The sequence below is a fragment of the Dromaius novaehollandiae genome, chromosome 19, assembly GCF_036370855.1.
Source record: "Dromaius novaehollandiae isolate bDroNov1 chromosome 19, bDroNov1.hap1, whole genome shotgun sequence".
Lineage (NCBI taxonomy): Eukaryota > Metazoa > Chordata > Aves > Casuariiformes > Dromaiidae > Dromaius > Dromaius novaehollandiae.
The window spans coordinates 10,876,701-10,899,390 of record NC_088116.1 but is presented as its reverse complement, the minus strand read 5'-3'; the positions used below and the strand labels follow the sequence as shown (position 1 = coordinate 10,899,390).

The 22,690-nt window shown below is 43.6% G+C and overlaps 2 long non-coding RNA genes across 6 annotated transcripts in view; both read right to left on the bottom strand.

The window, feature by feature from the left end:
• Positions 1 to 518: 518 nt before the first annotated feature.
• LOC112987377 (uncharacterized) lies at positions 519 to 11,163 on the bottom strand. Of its 4 annotated transcripts, none has more exons than XR_010392317.1 (4): positions 8,057 to 11,163; positions 7,262 to 7,348; positions 3,688 to 3,797; positions 519 to 1,110 (listed from the first exon to the last, which is right to left on the bottom strand). It is a non-coding gene; the product is annotated as an uncharacterized LOC112987377 (long non-coding RNA). The 4 variants fall into 4 exon arrangements; XR_010392319.1 differs by having other exon boundaries at positions 519 to 3,797; positions 8,057 to 8,166; positions 9,695 to 11,163; XR_010392318.1 differs by having other exon boundaries at positions 519 to 3,797; positions 8,057 to 8,166; positions 10,160 to 11,163.
• A 230-nt stretch (positions 11,164 to 11,393) lies between these two features.
• The window catches only part of LOC135330338 (uncharacterized), a 29,605-nt gene continuing 18,308 nt past the window's right edge, over positions 11,394 to 22,690 (bottom strand). Inside the window, exons 4-5 of one of the 2 annotated variants that reach the window (XR_010392313.1) lie at positions 13,150 to 14,536; positions 11,394 to 12,055 (exon numbers count right to left, since the gene is read on the bottom strand). This is a non-coding gene — a long non-coding RNA (uncharacterized LOC135330338). The remainder of the gene's footprint in view (positions 12,056 to 13,149; positions 14,537 to 22,690) is intronic. The other variant, XR_010392315.1, reaches the window with a different exon arrangement.

Genomic DNA, 22,690 nt, shown 5'->3' with positions numbered 1-22,690 from the left:
CGCCCCGCTGCCGTCGCCTCGGCCCCGCCGCTCGGCTGCCCCTCCCCGGGCCGGCGGCTGCTCGCCCCCCCGCCCCCGCCCCCCCGCCCCCGCTGGCCTCCTCGCCCGCCGCACGCCCCTCTCCGCTCCGTGCTCCCCGCTCCCGGCAGCCCTCTGCCTCCTTGTCCCCCCAACTTTCTCCTCAGTCTTTGCTGTCCCGTTTCTGCCGCCATCCCCGGCGTGACCCACGCACCCCTATGGCACCCGCCCCTGTTACTGCGTTCCCGTCTCCCCCGGGGCCTGCGCGTGCTTGCCCAGGCCCACCCGGGACGCCCACCGTGGCCGCCCGCCACGCACAGCCGCCACAGCCCAGCCGCCCTCGCACCACACGCGGCTGCCCGCGACTCGGCCCTGCCACGGCGAAACCCGCCAGCCTCTGCCAGCCCCAGCCCCTGCCCGGCCGCGGCCTGCGGTGCGGCGATGCCCTGACATGGCTGCCCAGGACAGCCGTGGCCCTGTTGCCAAAAACACACTCTGCACACAGGGACTTTCTGCTTTATTTTTCAGCTACTCAAGAGTGGACTTGGCTACCCTTGCCCTTCCCGTACACAGCTCTTCCCATTTGGTGTGCATCCATTTGCCTTCCTCTTCCTCTCTTCCTGCTTTCCTCTCTCCATCTGCGCTCTGCAGGTTTCCCGTCTCTGCTGCGTGGAGGGGCCACGTTAGGGCATATCGTCCGCATCTCTTCAGGACCAAAAAGGATTGCAGAACTAACACATTTACTTCCTGAGCTTGTTCTTATTGTCACCCTTCCCACCTGGTGCTTCTCTGTCCCTGGTCCAGGAGCAGTGGCTGGGGGAGCGGGTGCAGAAGGAAAAGCACGTGTGTGGCTGCACACTCTGGTTTAAGGGGGAAACTTTAGAAACAGAGACCTGTTAGGATTAGGAGATTTCCTGGGAAGGAAGAAGGGTGGAAAAGAGGAGCAAGGGATAAACAGCAGCAGAGGTGAGGAAGAGAAGCAAACCTGGGGCAGAGAAGTACAAAGGGCTCTGGAGGAGCAGCACTGGTTCTCTTCTGTCTGCCAGCTGAGCAGGCTCTTGCACAGTTTGAAATATTTGCAGGGAGGAAGGGCTGGAAGGGGGAAGAGAGAAAGGGAAATCACTTAATAGGCCATCTCTAGAAGAACCTTATCTTGGAATACAAGGTTTGCCTCTTACTGCCTGCTGTAACTGCTAATCATTTCTTTACTGCGATATCAAGAAGGGCTACAACATGTTTTGGAACACAGGCTATGTTCTTCATGGTGTGTTTTTACAACAGTCTCCCTCTAGACTGCTTGAACTCACAAGGGATGGTTCTCCACTTGATTGCATAATATGTTGTTTACTCTGTACCCTAACACTTAGGCCACTCCGGTCAAGTAATATTTTTAATCTATTTTCTAAGAGTATAAGTGATTACATGAAATACCAAGAATCGAGTATACCTTCACTTTCCAGAAGGAACATGACATCTTTGCCACCTCTCTCCACACAAAATCTGGATGCAATACAGTGATTTTTAAGCTGGAGCATATGGGTTTGAACCAAAAGAAAGAAGTACAAAGCCGCTGGTAATCTGATAGTGGAAGATCACATATCGTACAGAAGGCCACACTGCTCATTGTAGATGTACATGGCTAGTTTTTAACGATTCTTAAATATTGAGCTAGAGAACATCACATCCTAGATCCGACCTTAGATCTCCCTATTAAAATCTTTTGTTGTTTACCAAATACAATTCTCTATCTTTCTTCAGATTCTTCTTTCTCACTTATAGCTGTATCCAGACCTATGTAATCTGACTGTACATAAGAAACTGTACAGGTGTTGTTAAAGTGATACAATTTGTGCATACGGAAAAGCTCAAATATTACAAGGTCTCTGTCTTGTGAGAAATATTAAGCTGTACTGTATGAAACAACTGTTGGGTTTTTTGGAAAATAACTATGCAATTTTCAGGGCAATGTAATTGATTATAGTTTCCTGCACATCCATCACCATTAAAGTGACTTAAGAGACCTGTAGTCGGGTATGTTTTTGCAGACATTCATTGCATGGCTGAAAGTCTGCTCAGTCTGTTCTCTTGTTGAATGCATGTATGTGGAAAACAGAAATGATACATGATTTATTTTACATTCTTTATAGAAACAAATCCCTAGATTTGCCCATCTACTGAAAAAATAAGATTAAAAGCCATCCATCTAACTCATCCTCTACTGCAAGACATTTTTCTTCTGGGTAGTATTTATATCGAGCATTAGAAATCACTTGTCACCTTCTCAGGTACAATACAGCCAAATTGTCCCTTCTCTGGGAACTGATTCAGCATCAACAGGAGCATTTCTATCAACCTTAATTGATTTGGGAGGGAGAGCAGGTAGACCCTACAGTTATACAAAACCTCAGACATGCGCTCGGGAAGTTCTCTCTCCAGGGTGTTCTTACCTCCAGCTGAGAATTTCAAGTGATCTTACTAGGAAGGATACCGCAGACCTCCATGCACATTTGTTCTTAGGCTGCCTGTTAGCTTTTCCTCTAGAAATACATCTTGCCTGGCACTTGGGATGAGAAAATAGCTTTTTTTGTTGTTTTGTAGGCACGAGTGTGCGCTAGCGACTTGCTGAGTTGGTGAGGTTACTGCTTAGGCTACTCAAGTGGATACTCTTAGCTTATAAAGCCTAACACCCACAGAAGGGGTTCTTGTTGAGCATGTGCTAACAGATATGTAATCTACTGAGACGAAAAGCTTTGTGGTCTTCCTGTTCCTAAGTAATGGAGAAATAAAGGTTCATACAGACAAAAAGCAACAATTAAAATTTCCATATCATCATTATGGATTAGAACAAAATAAAATTTGCAATTGTATTAACAATGGTAAAAGGGGGTTATTAGCACTGGCCTCTGGCATGCCTATCTGAAAAGGATATTGTGAAATAACTTGAAAATTGGGAAGTAATTCATTGCGTGAGGAAATGGCAAGAACCTTGCTTCTAACAGGAGTAATTTGCAATATATTTGGGGGTTAACTTTTTAAGATGGTGTTTTTAAAACTTTAGGCCATATAAGATACTCAGTGAAGGCAGCAGTGCTTTCTAGGGATAGCCTCTTTTTAGGGGATGGGTCGTTACAAGTTAAAGTAGATCTGAACTTTTGTCTTGTAGACCATAAGTTTTATTTTAGAAGGAGTTTGAGCTGAGAATGCAAAAACAAGGGAAATGGGAAAAAATACTTTTTTGTAATTGTTTTGGCCCTGCTTGTACAGTACATTTATAAAAATAGCAAATAAGATCCAAAATTCCAATAAAAAAAGAAAAGCCAAGGTGATTTTGTGGATGGGAGAAGATTTTAAAACAGTTCTGTAAAAATAAAACAGTTTTAGTATAAGCAATGTAATTTAGACATCTATAAGAGAAGACTAGTGATAGGTAGGGCCTGGAGTAGTTGTTTTAGAAATGTTATTCTAGAAGGAGGTTTGGAACAGAAACAGTTAAGGGGGAAGGAGCAGCCAAAGTAAGCCAGCAAGGAATAGTATAAACCCATGACCTTTAAAAGAAGAAACAGTTGAAGAATAATGATGAGTACTGAAAGTAAGGTTGGTTAAAACCCAGTGGAAAACAGGTTTCCAGAATGACATCAAGAGAAATATATAGAGAACAAAAAGTCATACCTTTCACAAATTAATGAACTCAACCAATCTGTGGAACTCACTGCCATGAGGCAGCTCCGAGGCCAAGAATAATGAGAACTTTCAGAGTTGCAATAATATTGATTACAAAGCTGTTGAAAGAGGTATACATTTTAATGTTTCAGAAAATAAAACAATTTATAATTAATGCTGCTTTTAATCTTCCCATGACTATGCATGGTTTCTTTGCCCTACTAAGGAGCAGCAGGCACTGGTCACAATCAGAAATGGGAGAATGAACCAGACCGCCAGTCTGATCCAATCTGCCAGCTTCTGCACCCTTCCAACAGTAGCGGCTGAGACAGCCACACATATCAATGTCTTTTCTAAATCTCCTGTACTTTATTGTTAGGAAAGAACAATCCTATAGCCATTCTTATCAATACCATAAGATCACAGGGTACATGAAAACATTGGTAGGTAGATAGATTAGCTGGCCGAGAGGAGACAAAGCTAGGATTTTTTGCAGCTAGTGGAAATCATTGTGTAATTGTTAGTTATTTCTTTAAAATATCTTTGAGTTTAGGAATTTTGAGAATTGGGAAAAAGCTGGATGTCATCAGTAGAAATATAAGTTTTCCTCAAAAGGATGTAAAACCAAGTTAGTCTGCATGTCTTACTCCCATAAATGTTTAAAACAAACTTTGAAACAAACTTTGAAACAAAAGTATCAGTAAATTTTAACAGAGAAGAATCACTGCAAGGAGATAAGAATCTGAGTCTTGATCTATTGACTTGAATGGATCTATGCTAATTTACAGCAGGTCAAAACTTAGTCCCTAGAGAATACAGGAGTCATGAGCAATAAAGCTGTATATGTTTGTCATGTATGGCCAGACAAACTCAAGAGTTTTTGGCTGTTTGCTTTTGTCTGGAACTATTATGAAATTGGATCCTGCTAGTTCCTCGGGATTTGATAATATACACCCCGGTGGAAGCCAGCAAAACCTGTGCTTCTAATTGCTTAAGATTTCTTACCCTACAGCATGAACATTAGTGAATTGCAGCATTAGCGAATAGAGGGAGTAAAGCAGATGTCACTGGATTTCAGGAAGCCTCATTTGAAAATTCAAAATTGGGAGGATAGGACGAATTCTGTGTTGACTGTGAAACGGTAAAGCATGGTGATGAAGAGCGATATCAGAGATTGTGTCATTGTGGATAGAGGATCCTGGAAATTTTGATGTTGCAATTCCATTTTTTTTTAATACCCCATCTAAAATATCAAATAAATGGTGCATTAATGAAATTGAGAGATGACACTGGACTTGGAAGAAACCCAAATACTCGTGTTGGTGGAGGAACAAATACAAGGGACACCAAGAACAAGATTAAAAAAAGGAGTAAAAGGTAATGGATTATATTCTCAGTGGAAGCGAAGCACAAACTGCAAATATTATTATAGTTCTTCAATTAGCATCATAAAAAGTTAATTGATCTTTTAAGGTGAAATCCTGACCTCAATTACATGTAAATGAGAAAACTCCTGTTGACTTCAGGAAGTTCAGCATTTAGTTCTGAAGTGTTTTTTTCAGTTTGAGAATGGGATTTTCAAATGCAGCTAAGAGATTTACAAGTGTATCCTAGCGCTTTGGTCCTTTTCAAAATAATTAACAAAAACCAGATTGCTAAATAGGTAGCGTATGTATCTGCTCTAGAAATTGGTCACCTTTTATTACCAGAAAAGACCAACTGTTTATATTTCAATGCTGCTGGGTTCAGATTTCACTATTACATGCTATACCAATTCTGCTGGTATGTCACAACAATCTAATCTATTTAGATATTTCTTTTTCTCCCATCTTAACACAAAAGCATATTAAAGAAACACATAAACATGTTTTCTAAACATTTTAAAACAGTATCTAAGAGAAATCATGTTTTAGCCCAGCACGGGTTATGATGTAGGAAGAAGTGAAATTTAATAGCCTGGGTTATCCAGGAGGTCAGACGACCTTATCGTAGTCCTCTCTGGCCTTTAACTCTACGAATAAATTAGAAACCTGATCTCTCAAAGTTTTAATTTCAGAGCAGTCTTTGTAAATGCGGTGGAGTGGAATTCCTAATAAATTACATCCTTCTCCAACATTTATTTTTCTCCCTGAGAAGGAATTCTCTTAAAAAATAATGTTTTGTTCCACATCTTCTAAATTACAAAAAATTTATATCTCTTTATATCTTACACTGAACTGTGTGCCAGCACAGCAATTATTAAAACATTTTTATTGATATTACAGAGCTCGCTATGAAATGTGAATTAAATTTATCATGAAAATTGATTTTTAATGACAGCTCAGGTTTACATTTCCACGGTTCATACCTTTCCACTTTTTTTTATTGTTGGCACTGGAGTAGTGCAACTACAATATCTTTATCTGTCAGGAATGGATTAGGAAATATACTATAGTTTACTCACACTTATCAGTGTAATTGTATTGATGAAAACAGGGGATTGTTCTATTGAAGTTAATTTATAGAGTGCAGAATTGGGCTACCTGGCCAAAATCTTCCTACCTGAGTACCTGAAGTTCCTAAACCTGCGCTTAGGCACTTATGGGAGCGTCTTGATTTTTAAAGCTGTTGAATGAGCTCACCCTTCATTGTAGTTTTATAAGAATTATGGCCCACCACATTCCTGGAATCAATTTGTCATCCTCTGCCTCTTTTCCCCCATATATTATCTTTTCTTATTACTAACAAACTGCTGGAGGTGACTTTTGGTTTAGCAGACTGAACATGACACTGGATCCTAAAGCAGTTAAGGGTGCAGGGAATGCTGCTTTTTCATCTGCCTGTTTTCTCAGCTGCTGCAAATGAGAGGGGTAAAAGGATTCTCCAGGCTTGCTATTTAACATATTGTATTACTACATCTTTATGAAAAGAATCATCTGAGGTGGGACGTGCAGGAGCAGGGTCTGTGCTCTGAGCATGGCAAGGTCTCCTCGGGCCTTACACAGACCAAGGGTGGAGAGGGACAACGGGAGGTCAAATGTAATTATTGATCACTCCAAACAGCGATATACCAGCTGAACATCAAGCATGTTTATTGTTCAGGTGGCTACCAGAAGAAAATTAGGTCCATGTTAGTTTAAGCTACTGTGGATAAAACCTCCAGCTTGGTTAAAATGTCGCTTCTGCTTCTCCAAAATAGCTATATTTCTGTAAGACACATCTGTGTAGGAGTTGGGGGGGGGGGTGGTTTCATTGGCTGATGGGGAAAGGATTATTGGTTGCTGTTAAAAATGATCCCAAGCAAACTTTTACAAGGTCTTCTGTGACTAATAAAACCTGAATCTTTGAAATGTACTACAACCCAGTTGTTGTTAAGAGATAATTCTCTTCGATCCAGATGCTTCCATCTCAAGTGCAGTGCAGAAGAAAGAAAAAGGGAGAAGGAAAATTGATGGGAAGGCCCTGAAAGCAGAGGGGCGGAAGAAGTCTGCAATTTCTCTCCCTTTAACGCTTCAGGCACCGGACTTGGGAAGTCTGATCAAGGGAAGCTGTGCGAAGTACAGGCTGGTGGGCACTGAGAAAGACCCCTGCATAAGGCACTTACCTGTAAGGCCAGGGAGGCCTGTGAAGAAATCCGGGAAGACAATAGGCCTTTCCAGGCTGGGTAGGGTACTGGACATCAGGACTTCCTCTGAAAGGCGATGGTAGACAAGGTGGGGTTATCTCGCTTGCAGTATAGTCTTTCTATCAATGAACAGCTGATCATAGGTCTATGAATAGTGCCTGAGAAGAACTGCTCTTTACATGAGTGCCCTGAGATTGAGGCGAAGGTTTTTAATCATCCTCAGCAGGTTTGAGGTATTCTGTAGATGCAAAGGGTAGTAAAAGCCTTCCCTATGTGATTCGTGTTGTGTATTTCCAGCCATTTTCCACCTCTTCTTGCATTCAGACCCAAGGGCCTCCTCATGGGCACACGTGTGAGATAAGGCAGGGAGGCGTTTGCTCTCTCAGTCCTGCAATTGTGGCACAGCTGCTCCTTGAGCAGCGATGCAGCATCATCTCCATCATGTCCCCTCCAGAGAGGAATGGGCATGTCTTCCTGGCCACCCACCCCTGGGGCGTTTGGTTCATTTTTGGCCTGTCCTTTCCATCCTTGTGCCCCATTGCAACTTATTCCCTGCTTCTGGGCTGTATGCCTCAGTCTGGAGAGACGGAGACTTCAGTCATCTCTGGAAAGGCAAGGTTGTTTCATGGGGTGCCAAATCCTTCTAACTATTAGTGGCAGTTGGATATCTAAGGTGTCTTTAAAAACCGCAGCCTACAGATCTGATGTATTCCACAGATGGTATACGAGCAGCCCCGTTATTTACAGAGCTTCACTGGTATGTGTCTAGCTTACCTGTTTACTTGCCCCAATCTGAAATATCCCATCAGCACACACTGTATGTATTTGGTTCTGAGAAGGCAATCCCTTTTTATCTTCTGTGAATTTGAAAATACACCCAGCTCCTTGAACAAAAAATAAAAATAATAATGAGGCAGACAGAAGCAGTACAAATCAATATAGCACTACTGATGTCAACAGAGCTATGCAAATATATTCTAGCTGAGGATGACACATAAAATCAAGCACTAACTTTATACAGAAAAAGATAGAAACAACAACAGCAATATTAAATACACTTTTCAGCTATGCTCAAAATGGATTGCGGAATAAGTCATCGTTGTAATGTGTAATTTGAGAGGGCTATGAATTCTTCCGTGAGCGTGTTGCTTCAGGAGATGAAGAAAAATCAAAGCACAACCTTGCAAGTAACATTCCCCCCGATATTAACAATAAAATTCTAACACTGTTTGGCTTTAAATAACAATTCTAACCAGTTTTGAGAGGCTGTTTCAAATTCTATTCTGAGCCCAGAAGTCAGGGCTGCAACAGTGCCAAAACAAGTGGCACTGCAGGTAAGTGACGTGAGTCAGCACTGGTCAGCTTGGAGCATCATTCTCTCAGAAATCATTTTTGCCTGCACCGAGTGTTATGTTCATCCTGCAGGCAAAGCTCCCATTGTGGCACGGGGCTTAGTCCAAGGTATAGTCCAAGCTGGGTAAAACCCCTAAGGGTAATTAAAAACATATCAATATCATTAGTGAATGTGCTATCCTTTTTAACAAAAGAAGCCTTTGGGCTCATACAGTGTCAGCAGTGGCAGAACAGCGTATCTTTTGGTACAGCTGCCAGTCCTACATTGGTATACTAACATGAAACTTAACATACGCATGAAGTCCCTTGTGACCTGATGGACTCCTCCTGACTTCAAGGTTCCCCACTGTCAAATCTCACTACAGAAATTGGTAATGGATAAACAAAGCTAAGAAAAAAATTATAAGCTTCATAAATTAACAGCTTAGCAATTAATGCATGTGCCTGTCCCATAAGTTCTTCACGTAGCAAACTTGTATGAGTTAAATATTCACCTCATATTCATTTCACAGAATGGAACTATTCTCCATACACATTAACTGAGACAATTACTGAAACACCAAGATCAGATTAGCTACTGTATCTTGAAAAGAACAAAAAAAGAAAAGAAATCATTGCTGCTGCAAATTGCAGAAGTGTTAAAAGACTCAAAAGGTTGTTCAACTCATAGACATTTTTAAGTAAAGCTAATAAAACATGGCCACTTCATTGTTCATTCATGAGAAAAAGCTGAGTTCACACTACATTTCAGTAGAGAAGCTGGTCTATAATATCCTGTCTTTTGTTCATCACTTCCATGATCTCCATATACATCTTGTTTATGCAGCAGTCCTTTTAATGCACGGAAGAGCAACCCAGTGAAGCCAAAGCAGCAACCCCCCTCCACTTAAACAGCCTCTAAGTCTGTCCCAGTTCTGGGACAGAGCCCCGCAGAGCACAGGAACCTCGTGCTGACAGCACTTGGTGCTTTTTGGAGAATAACCTCTGCCTGGTTTCACTGAATCCGTAGTAAAAGTCTAGGGCTGTTCCTGCTGAATTCAATTGCAAGATTCCCTTCACCTTTAATTTGTAGCATTTGTCGACAGTGGGGCGCAGACCAAGGGCCACATAAGGAGATTTGTGATCCCTTTTTCCTGACTCTGGTTCTGACACTTGTCACGAATAGCGTCGTGCGGATTACCCCAGTCACTTGTTCTTCACCCAGCCTGTCCACAGAAACGAGGATGGAATTTGTTTCCCTGTTTGCAAAGTGCCTTGATATTGCTCACGACAACAGCCACGAGCCAAGGCTGCTGCGGTGTGAGGACACGCTGCCTCAGGCACGAAATGCTACCGCGGACTGAGATTTTCAAAGTCAGCTACAGAAAGTGGGTACAAATTATGGGAATTTCAGTAGGCATCCAGATCACACAAGCAAGTTCAAAACATGGTCTTTAAGTATCACTAGTCATAATCACTCAGGCTTTTTTGCTCCATTTTCACCTATATATCCAGTTATTCATTATTTCTTTGTATTTTCCCTACCTCTTTCCAAGTAGAGATCTTCTAGAAAAAAAACTTCCAGGAGTGAGGCTTTCTGACAAATGAGGCAAAACACCAAATAATTAAATAAATAGGCAGCACTGGGATCCATTGAGGGAACAGGAATAGTTTGGTTAGGGAGAGGCTGTTCTGGGATTTCGGTGATTTGATGCACCTGGTCCTCATGTTCTCCTTCTCCTCCCAGATTGTTCTTGCCATTTAAATTTAATCTATGATTTCACCTTTTCTCCTGTTCTCCATGCCAGTTGCTATAATTAGAGTTCTCCCACTTTCCAATGCAGTTCTTAAACCAATTATTAATTACTATCACTCTTTTAAGTCTTTTTCTTCCTCCAGTCAGAAATGTATTTGTAATTTTTCTCACATAAAATCCCCTAGCTGAAAAACAACTACCATGGATTATTTGCAGAGAGGAAGAGAGGAAAATGGGATAGGGATGTTTATCATTCATAGAAGACCCAACTATGTGCTTGAGCTAGTAAAGGAAAAAAGCTAATAAAGGAAAAAAGCTCCAAGATCTGTCCAAGTCTCTCGAACACAAGGAAGGCTGGATGGTGAACTCTTGGAGGGAGGCGTAATCTTTGTCTTCTCACTGCTGGGTACTGCACGGAGGCTCTTGCTTGTGACTGTTACTCCTGTAGGTAAATAATAGCAAAATAATAGCAGCAATAACTTCGTAATAAATAGGAATGGACCATCAGATAATGAAAAATTGATATGGGAAGCATATCAAGAATAGGCCAGCTGCCCTTTTCCTTTAGTGCTTTTAGCTGGCTTTCCTAAGGGAAGGAGCCAAGGAGGTATGCTGTGTGTACGTGTGGCTCGTGGTCTGTTCCCCCCTATTGACTTGAAAGCTCAGATTTGCCAGTGAAGCAGAGCTCTCGGAGAGCGGCCGAGTGTCACGGAAGAGGACAGCAGCGCAGGGAAGGTGGCCACATGAGCGGGGACGTGCCTCTGGCCGTGCAGAGCCAAGCCTTGCCCCTTGCCCCGGCGCTGCGGCATCTTGGCGTGGACTGCTACAGTGATACAGCCAGCAAATAAACACCAGATCGTGGAAAAGGCCATGTTTTGGCCCTTAATTTGAACCATTCCTCTATCGTGAGGGAACTATGCCATTGGACACCCTTGGGGAGCAACGAGCCGATGAGGCTTTCCAAGAACAGCCCCCTGCCCAGCGTGGGGGATAGCACACGACATGCTGCTTTCAGACCAGACCGAGCAGCCTCAAAGGATGGAACAGTCTTTCACAGCACACCTTAGACAGTTAGGACGTTTGGGTGGCTCACGGACCGGATCTAGACACACACCTTTCGCAGGGCTGCTGGAGAACCACGTCCTACTCCCTCCGGCCCCGTGGCCCTGCTGGCGGCTGGGACTGCACCCACTGCCACGCTCTGGGACCACACAGCGGACCGCAGCCGGGAAAGGCCAGACACACTTCAAGTATTAAATACCTTTTCTGAACATCTTAACTTAATAGGGCTTTATTATTTCAGCCAACTGTAAAATCAGAGCATGACTCGCTGGCCTGACAGTGTTATCTCATCAAGATCCCAATTTGTTGACTGTTGGGTTTTTTTTCTTCCCTCTTGCTTTCTATTTGCTTTCAGTTGATCCTCAATTCTCTTTTCATTTCCCTTTATATTGATTTTACAATTTTCCTTTCTGCTTTTCGCATTTCACACACTTACATTTCAGTGATTTCTCTTCTCTTCTTCCCATGTTTGTATTTAATATGTGCGTTTGTTTCCATGCTTAAACATATATAGCCTAGATATCTTATCAGCTTACCAGAACGCCCACCAAGTCCTTTCTTTTGTTTTCACTCTGGTCGCACTAATGGTATTCTGGCAGCTGAGTGCTGGGACCTCCTTTCAGCTGAATAGATCAGAACAACAAAAATAGGATACAGGGCGCCTTTGATAACTCCTCTGATCTTTAAGCAAGTTCATGTGCTCAGAGGTTCCAGCGTATTTATCACATTGCTGAAAAAAAAAAATACTAGGATTTTGGCAGAAAGCCCAATTTATTTCCTTCTTTATTATTAGTGCATGAACATAAAGGGAAGCACAGCTAGCCGGAGCATGCAATATGATCATTGCACGGCTCGGTATTTCTAGTGGATGCAACGTTCATGGGTACCGCTCAGAGGAGAGAGGGCGCAACTGTCCTCAGGCCTTAGGTTTAACACAGAGCAGCTGGGCAGGGCTGCTTGCATGGGCTTTGCCGCACGCCTGGCTACGAGCCGCTCGGAGACAGGGAGCCGCCAGACCCTTCGGGAGCATCCTCTGCTCGGGGAGAGCATTTCTGCAAGCTTGGACTCCTCGCCCACCCTGGTGGGCTCTGTCTCGCCCTTAGCCCCTGGCATAAATTGCAGCACACAAGGGGAGGCATCGCAGCTCTGCTATATGTTGCCTCGCAATGGGCTCAGCAGCATTTGTTATTCTCCTCCAGTATAGCTTGTACACACAGCCGTAACTGGAGGGGGAAGGCGAACCTCCTCCTCCCGATATTACAGCAAGGAAGCTGTTATATGCTGCATGGTATGTGGTACCCACCATGTAAAAACTAAATCATGGTAAAAAGCAAACATGCGTCTGTTTAACTTTACTCCCATTAAGCATACGAATAGTCACTGGCAGGACTGGGCCATTTGAATGCAGCAGGTCGAATCCCCTCCCTGCAGTGATCGGCCCGGGAAGAATCACAGCACACGAAGTGGCTGAGGACGCAGGGTCGCGACTGGTGAACACCTTTCTTGTATCGCAGTGACCTCCAGAGCAACAGGAGTTTTTATCCAGTCTCTTTGCTAGTCTATTGTAATTGTAAAGATTCGATGCTGTTGTTAAACAGCTTAATTTAGGTCATTCCAGCACTGAAAAAGAAACATCATGTTTCAATGAGTTCTTGGGGGTTTTTTTGTTTTTTTTTGTTTTTTTTTTTTTAAGAGAATAAGTAAGTTCTACTCTTACCTCCATCTCTGGTGTCTGAAAGCATCTCTAGAGTCTCTGCAGCTGAAGACAAGTGGCTATTTAGTAATCTCAGCTTGTAAAAAAATAACAAAAAAAAGACATTAGCCTTCATGGATTTGAAAAAAATGTTTTAAGAGTATATAGGATACAAATAACATCCTTTCACAGCAAGTTATTTAACATGGTTTTCACCAATTGGTCTTGTAATGCTGCTGGCTATTTGCTTGATTTGGGGAAAATTTGGACTCCGCAGTTTTGAGGGTATGAAATCTCTCTCTCATTATTAAGATTCTGTCTCCTTTTTTTAAAAGACTGATTTTTAAAATTGATATGAAGTTAATTTACTTATGTTGAGGCTCAGAAAATTAATTCTGTATTCATAGTGTAAGGTGCAAATTTGGGGAGGATACACTGTGATCATCATACAAATAAGAGTGAAGAGCTGTTTAGGCACCACATGCATCTCAGTCTACAGCATGGAGCTGCAAAAGATACTGAAGATCTATATTAAGCATGGATTATTCTGTATTTTTTCCATTTTCTTTATTCAGACCTTCACAGACAGAGTGTCAGATGTTGCATTTTGCCAGGAAGCGCTTTCAGAACTACTTCAGACATTGCTTTCCATGTAGAAAGCACTGTTTTTCTGGGACTGTTTCTCCAACAATAAGGTGTAAGTGAGGCTCCATTTTTGGTAGCTCATCTAGACTAAGTTATCGTTTTTTTCCCATAGTAGGAAAGATTCTTCTGCCCATTTTTTTTCTTGCAGCAAAATGAAAGGAACTTCATTATTAGGACTGCCTTGCACAACATAGCAGACCCCCCCATTTTCCCCGTATGTCAAATGCACTGGAATGACTGGGGTTGCCACGATAGCCTACAACACTCCCAAAATGGTTCAGTAGAGGAATTTTGTTCCTCTAAAGAGTTGGATGCTCCTGGGCACTGAGCTGACCTTCTCGAGAGTTTAGGGGTGCTATAGCAATGGAGATAAATCAATAAAATTCCAGAGAAAATGACCAGTCTTGAAGTAACCAGAATTTAGGGCAAGCCAAGACAGGACTTTTATTTATGTAATAAACAATGATGATGTGAAATCAGGAGACAGCGATAATATAGTGAGCCCTAAAATTATTTCCAAGAACAGTATCGTACATTTTAGACAGTCAAAATTATAGCCCCTGAGAGTGCGAGATTAATTAAACTGTGACGGAAGACAGTATTTTCAAAATCTAGGAAGATGATGTTCCTAGAGGAACTAAGAGTAGTAAAATGACATAAAATACAGGAATACATGCTCTTTCAGATTTGTAGAACTGCAATCTCAAGCTTTCCAGTTGCTTTTCAAGCTTTCCAGTTGCTTTACTTAATAGCCAATACTGCCTCCCTGCAGAAAAAAAGAAAAGGAATAAGGAGGGGGAAAAAAAAAAAAAAAAAAAAAAGATCTATAAAGAATACTTAAGCTGGACAGGGTGTTTTTTCCTCCCCTCTTCTCCCCTCATGCTCTGCTTCTCAATAACAGTTGTGGAAGGCCTGTTTTTCTTATTATAACCATTTTATTAGAAGTTCAGTTCCTGCTGTGTCTGAAACTTTCTACAATAGTTGGAAAATAAGTCAAATGCGACACTACATAAAATAGGAGAGTTGAGTAACTGCAATGGGAAGAGATTTACAATCTGAGTGTGTAAAGCTTTGCATTGCTGGGGTTTTTTTGTTAACACTTAACTCCACTTCTGTGGCTGAACTTACATTTACCTGTATTAAACTTTCACCCAGCTTCTCCCATGAAATGCACTGTGCATCTGTGCATTTCCTGAGATACCCTGTTGAAAGACTAACACCTGGGTGGTCTGGCTGAATTTCTAGAGCTCAGGGAAAAATCTGGGACAGGAACCCCAGATTATAAGACAAGGTCAGACGCTAGGAACTAATCACCTGGGTGAAGCATTGACCAGCTGAAGTGTAACCACAGAGATGACGCTAAGTGAGTCAAAGTAACCCTAGCTCCCAGTGGCAAGCTGTCCCCATGTCCCACCTGGAGGGTTTCACTCACTGAGGGTTTACTCACAGGCAAGATTGCCATAACACATCTAGATTGGAGACTCGCATTTCTAAGGTTTTTTTTTTTTTTAAAAAAAAAAAGCAGTCTCTCCTCTGCTGTCTTTGAAGAGCTACCAAGCAAAGACACAACACGTGAGCAAACAGATCTCTCTGAACACCTGAATCTATCAAAATCTTTCCTTGCTCTCCTATTTCTCTGAGCTGAGGGTGACTTGGAAAACTTCTGTTCTGTCAATAAGGAAAATAAGATTCATCTTCTACATCATGAAAATAAAGCACCATTTGACTCTCTCCACTGCTTCCAGAGTCTAGTAGAGACACGACTTGCAGTGAAAGGATAGATACCTCCGTGGGCTTGCCGTATCCCAGCTCCATCACATCTTGTTCTTTATGCTCCCCTGCCTGTGCTCACTCCTGCTCTTTCTTTCTCGTCAGACACAAGCTTTCTGGGGCAGTGAATGCTCTTGATGTTTTACATTTGCACAGTAGCAAGTACAGTGCAATTCCTGCCCTTAGGCATTAGCACAAAATAAGTCTTAAAAAGGAGTATTACAGTTTTGCCTCGATATATGGCTTTGTGGAAAATGCAGCTCCTAACTTGGCTTTGCTACAGCCATCTTCTGCTTGGACATATGAGCCAAAGGGAGGAAAGTCCACGGGAGCTGTGAGCTGCTCTTGCTGGCCGGGGCACAGGGCTGCAGGGCCCGGCATGACCCCAGGAGGAATTTGGGCACCAAGGGGAGAGGGACCCACAAGGCCAGTCAATGCTCAGCGGTGGAAGCACCTGGGACCTGCTGGCGATGGGGCCCAGAGGGCCACGGGGAGCACAGCTCCCGGGGAAGCCGAGCCGAGACTGTCGGCAGCCGCTCCTGCCATGCCGCGCCCTGGGGCAGGAGACAGAGCCGGAAGGCTGTCGGAGGTCACCACGCGGGTGATTTTGACAGCTGACAAATATCCCGATGGAGGATGACCCATTCAAAGGCAAAATTAATTATGGATGAGATTTGAAGGAACTGTTTGGAAGCGCTGTGCTTGGTTGTTAGGTAGCGGTGGTTTGGGCTCTCAAGGTCACCACTAAAGGGGGTGTTTGATGCCCAGCTGACACTCCCCTTTGATTTCAAGCTCCTTTTAAAATTCATTTGCACACTTCCCAGCTAGCTGAGATACACCCTGGATTAGTAACACACACCACTGCTCCTCGCGGCTCAGCCTCCCTTTGCTGCCTTGGAGCGCTCCAACTTCTTCTGCTCTTGCTTATCTCGGATTGTTATATCTATCTGCAGTGTTTTCTCTCTGTGCTGCTCTCACTTCCCTTCTCTGTCCCTCCGTGTAATCCTTCTCTGTGCTTCGTTTAATCCTGCCTGCCCGATTATGCAAATTTCGCATTTACATTTTGACAGGGCTCCTCCACCCCTTTCCACATTGTTATTTGTAGTACGAATCACTTCCTCTTGCTTTCCCCCTCCCAGGTCTTAGCTGGCTCCCTGCTCTCTTGCCAAGACGTTGCCTTCAAACCACCGGGCTCAGCCACGATCCATGATCCATCCCCCAGCTCTGCCCTGCACCGAGCTGGGATGCACTGCCCTGAGGCCACGCTGCAAAGGACAACTCGGAGAAGCACATTTACCTCCCTCTTCTACTGTCTTCGCTGACAGGAGAAACAGAAACATCTTCTCGCCTGACCACCCAGTGCCCTGCCACCAGGCACAGAAGGGGTGTAGCCCCGAGAAGCTGAACCAGGAATATTAGCATGGATTGAGTGACCGCCGTCTCTCTCTTCCACTTTGGGTGCACACTTCTAATCATTTTTCCAGTATGTTTTAGTTTTATATCTATTCCACCAAAGATTAGCTGCTCTTATCTACTGTACATCTACAGAATAATCACCCACAGTGCCTTTAAAAAATAAAGTTGTGGTAAGAGATAAATTAAATATTATTTCTTCCATAACTTTATCTTTAAATACCGTGTTTTTATCTGTCTTAGTAAAACTCACAAGATTTTGCAGTTCCATCTTCCACCTCAAGATGAGTTTATTGCTCACGTACTCCACACCAGGTATTATATGCCCTGATCTCTGTAGCATTTAAGATTCTTCTAGTAGATGAACACCAGTTTGTTTCTGCTCACCCTCTTCCTCAGAGGAGATTTGTTTCTGCAGACTAATGTTTTATTTTGGTAAGGCCTTATTTATCTTAATTCTAAGTACATCCTGCTCTGCGTTTACATTGGAGAAGACAAGGTCAGAGAAGTATGTGTCTTATTTAGACTGGAAAGTGATGAAGTCTGAGCGCTCCTGGTGAGAAGTCTCGCCGTGATAGGCATTATTCTTACTGCTCGCTTATAATGACCTTCATTACCTCCCGCACAAGTCCATTACCTCATTCCCAAGAAAGCTTCATGTATGTGACACTTTATACGATGACAGAATAACATCTAAAAGTACAAAAGCCATCACAGCCTCACCAGGCTGGGTCCAGACGTACCTATAGCCACACCACCAGTGTCCACAATCGTAACTCACGTTCCTGACCCTGCCAATACGGAGGGTTTATTTGCACGTTACCTGCTGATGTGACATTATACCCCTAAGACATCACCATGCCCAAGGGCAAGAGAGGTGAAAGGTGTGATTAAACCACAGGTGATGCTGCTTCAGAGAGGGGTAAATGACCCCAAGCCTAAGAGAAAACCTGCAGCAGAGCTGGAAGCCAAGCCCAGACACACTGAACCACGCTCCACAAAGTTTTCTGTGTGATTTACGTACATATGAATTTTTATAACAGGAAGGTATTTTTCCTCTTCTTTCTCTAACAGTCAAGCTTGAGCAAGCGCAGTTACCAGACCAAATTGCCTTCCGTTCCCAGCAGCGCTGGTCCCCACTGCTGCTCTCACGCCCATTCTCCTTTGCCATTTTTCCAGCCCTGTTGCAACCTCCCCATCTTTGCTCCTCTCCTCGGCCACGAGGCCGGTCCCCCTTGTCGAGACAGCAGGGACAGTTTGCATCGCTGAGGGTGGGGACGGTACTTCAGAGCGCTTCCTCCTCTCCCTATTTTTCCGTAACACACGCTCATCTTTGGACTTTTGTTTTTCTCTCCTTTTTATCATTCCCCAGATAAAGCCCGGTCGGTTTTCTGGCCGGTCCAGCCCTCCATTTACATTCCCAGCGCATGCCTTTCTATACTTAGCTTCCACTTCCTTCCCTGTCTTATCACCAGCCTTATCTGCTACCTTCAGTTTAGTGCCTTTTGTCTTCCCCTCGCCTCCCCCTCATCTCTCTTCCCTCTCCTTTTCGCATTTTTAAGTGAACTGTTCACGCACCACTAAGTCCCCTCCGTCACGGCCCTGCCTTGGTTTCCGGGCGCGCGCGCTGCCCGGCCGGGGCAGCCTCTCCCGGAGGAATGGCCAGCGCTAGGAACGCTCCGCGAGACGGATGCTCGTGGCAGCGCTAACGTGCCGCCGCCAGCGCGTCTCGCTGCAGTTGGCACCTCGATCCCGAGGGAAATCACGGGAAGATGGTCCACAGCGCCAGGCCTCCCGCTTGAATCCCGGCTCTTTTGCATCCTGCCGGAGCGGAGCGCGCTCGCGCTGGCAGCTGGGAACGACTGGCCTTTTATCACGTTAGCGCTGTATCATTGCTTGCTTTGCTGCGTGCTTGCTCCTGCCATGTGCCGACCATTCAACGCCGGGGAGAAGACGCAGGGGAGGTGGAGCGGGAGAGAGGAGGGCTGCAGGAGAGGCTGTGATTAACGCTAATGGCCCGGACTGGCGAGATGAGCCTGATAATGGCTGCTTGTTGCTTTTTTGCTGGCAGAGGAGAGCAATAGCCGTACGAGAAAGGGAAAGGTCAGATGCTGAGGGAAATAGAAGCTACTTAAAGCTAAATGCCAGACCAGCGGTTTGGTGATCTAAGGAAATATCTCCCTCTTCCTGCGTTACGGGCCTCCTGAGCCGAGCAGCGGGTGCAACCCACCACCGCCCCTCAGCTCCGCTGCCACCAAGGAACTGCCACAACCAGGAGGTTTCCCAAAATGCGGCTTTGGCATCAATCAGTGCAACCACTCAATCACATTTAAATATGATGGATAGCATCACAAATCACTTGCTTATTGCGACTTAAGGCTGACAACCTCCTTGTAATGAAATGGTCATTGCCATCATCTTGGGCCTAGCAGTAACCATTCTGGCAAGGTGTAGCAGGGACCGGGGCCTGCAGAGTTAAAAGTGCAGCTGTGGCTTCCCACCTTGGGCTCGAGGGACTTGTACTCCCCCGCGGCAGTCACAGGTCAGGCTCTGCGGTATACACGTCCCAGGAGACTGGATGCACATAGAGCCTGAGAAATCCTGGACACTGCTTTGAACTTAAATTATTAATACCCACCTCAAGGCTTCCTTGAGAAGATGAGCGAAAAACCCACAGCCTGTTTCACTCTGGGGTGATGCTCCACCTTTACGTTTGTATCAAAACAAGGGACTTTCACAAATGTCTTTGCTGCTGGGGGCTTGAATTACGTACAGGGAACTTGACACTCTCCTGCTTCACAGTAAACAGTACATTTCTCTGGATTTATTAATTCTTTTTGTATGCATTTATTTTTTTCCTGTAGTGGTTTAAGCAAATAAAATGAAGTAACCAGAGGATTTTTACTGAGTTAATTAAAGAGGAGAGCAGTTCCAGGCAAGCATGACATTAAAGACTTGCCAAATACCTCTTTTCTGAGAATACTACCAGCCACTTTAAAGTATGCTCCAATTCTCAGGCTCTAATGGAAAGTCTTTTCCAGACAATCTGTTTCAAGTTCCAAAACAAGTTGTCTGTCTGAGTTCGGGAAGAGGAATGGGCAGGAGGGAAAGGGCTTTTATGGGAAAGGAGACCATCTTAAGATAACAGTTTAAAAATTCTGCAAATCATATCCTTCCTAAACATTTTAGCTGTCTCGGTTCGGTCTGTGGCTCAAAATTCAGGGCTAGCATGGTGAACCGGAGTCTCAGCAACTTCGACGCCAAGCCTGAGTTTGGTCCTGGATGTCTAAAGCCCATTTGATTTAATATTCTCCCGCTCTCTTCCCACGCTTTAAAGCTCTGTCCTGCTGTGCTGGCTTTGACAGGAAGCCCAAAGCAGTCATCAGTTTCCATAATCAAGAAATTTGCCACAAACAGCTCCTTATTAAAATCAATAAAAGATCTGACCTGCTAATTTCTGAAGTAGTCTCCTGTATGCAAAGGAGTTCTACAGCGCTGGCTGGCTCTCAGACGTGAGAAATGACACTTTGTATTGCTCACAGTGGTGCTAAAAATGTATAGATGTGAAATAGATTGGGAGATCTGCCAATACAAAGTTAATGGAAGTTCTCATAATTTCCCCAAGTGACATTAGTGACCTGGGCTTGAAATGAAGCCAGGTCTGGTTTCACATCATCTAACATTTCACTAAATGTTAAACGATTGAGATAGAATTTTTATTAGGTATGCCAGTATTTCATAATTTACCACAGCCTCTAGATATATATTTTCTTTTTACAGTCCGGGAGATGTTTATTATGGTCTTCTGAGATGCATTAAAAGGGTGTTAGTACAAATAAAGCTCCCTCTCGCTATTCTCCAGGCTAGCTGCAAAAGCAATTTAATACCGACACACTGGATACCTGGTGTGCTGCTTTAACACAGAAGGATCCTACAAGTACACTCCAAGGCTCTCGAGGGCAGATGTTTGATGACTTTGAGCTGCTGCGGCGGGAGAAAGTAACACGGTGACGCCAAGGGGAGAGAGACCTTCGCAAAGGCAGCCCACCAACAGAGTGTTATTTTTCAAAATGTACCTACTCAACCCAATGGCACCCACAGCAGGGAAACATAAGGTAAATTAGTGACCTTTCAGGCCCAGATGTTAAGAGAGTAGAATAGCTGAGAAATCCAAGGGCTAAGGTCAAGATAAAGAGTGCTGCATAAATGCAACAGCTGTAAGACACTGAAAAGGCATCAGAGACTGCGAGCACCAGGAATATATAAATCATCCGGCGCAATCTGCTGCAGCAAGGCGTGCTGGGCTAGACAGTCTCTTTAAACTAGTGCCAACATTTTCCAAAAGTACGCAGTTAAAATTAGGCTCCCAAGTCCATATTTAGAAATTGAAAGGCACCGAAAGTACTAAGCACCCATCAAAACATATGGGCTCGCAAACCCTCTGGAAACCAGGTCACACATCTGAGGCAGGGATTTCAGTGCCTAGTTTCCCCTGAATTAGGAAGAGCCTTGGTCAGAGAACCCTTTTCTTTAGGCTGAAATGAAGGAGGGGTGGAAACATTTAAGAATCTCCTTCTAGATTAGGAAGGGTTTTGACCTATATATAAAACCCAGCAGCCTGAGCAGCAGAACTAATGAAATCTGATTTCCAGTATTTCTTTTCCATGGGGGTTTTGCGATACCTGTAAGGAGTGAGCTTATAAAACTGTCTCTCTCCTTTACACTCCCCTTATTTTCATAAGACTTGGGAAAAAAAAAGTTAGCATCTTCATACTATTTGTTATAATTGGTCTATTGTTTCAAAAAAAATCTACTTTGGTATTTGGAAGTCTGCGTAAAGATTGTGGGATCCTGTCACTTATAAGGTATAACAGTAAAGGTCATATAAACCACTTATAAAGCATAATAGTAAAGGTCATTTAAATCACATAATGATACAAACTGGAGGGCTTTGTGTTGTTTACACATCTTCAGCATCTCCAATTTATTAAAGGCTTGTTACACAGTAGAACTCCTTCTTAGGTTGGGAATGCTTACAGAGGCTTATTTTAACCATATTCTGTCAATCATGTATATTTTTGTTTAAGCAGTCTCTGAACTCACAGGAAATTGGTTCGCATTAATACATATACTCTTTTTGCCAATTTGTTTTACTGAGAATTTTCTTGAAACACTATAAAAGCTCTGCCAATTGGAAAAAAAAGTGGGACCAATCACCTTTAATTGGTAGCATATGTCCAAAAAAAAATCAACCACAATATGAAAAGGTTTTTCTTCTTGCACATTTACTTCACACATTTTCTTGTTTATTAGAGTGTTTGGCTTGGTTCACATAGGATACTAGCTCTCCACATTGGACAGGACATCCTGTAATTCCTTCTGCTCAGGCAACAGGGAGATTTAAGCTTCAGTGCAGAAGACCCCAGGTTCAATACATAAGGCTGACCACTAGAAAAATCCCATTGGCTTAGTGGCTTTTCTTCATGCACCAGATCTGAGTTTAGCCAGATAATTAGAATTCTAATTTCTTTCCTGCTCATCAGTTTAAGGCTCTGATCTTGTAAACACTCGTGTGTTTGTGTTTATTGCTGTGGTTTCAGTTGCTGCCCAAAACCATTTCTCAAAGTTCAGTTGCTGTGTTTTTCTTTCCTGCAGAATCGTGTCCTATGAATATAGCCTATTTAAAATTAGGCAATGATTAACAACTATTTCCCAAATCAAGAGGAAACCAAAAAGC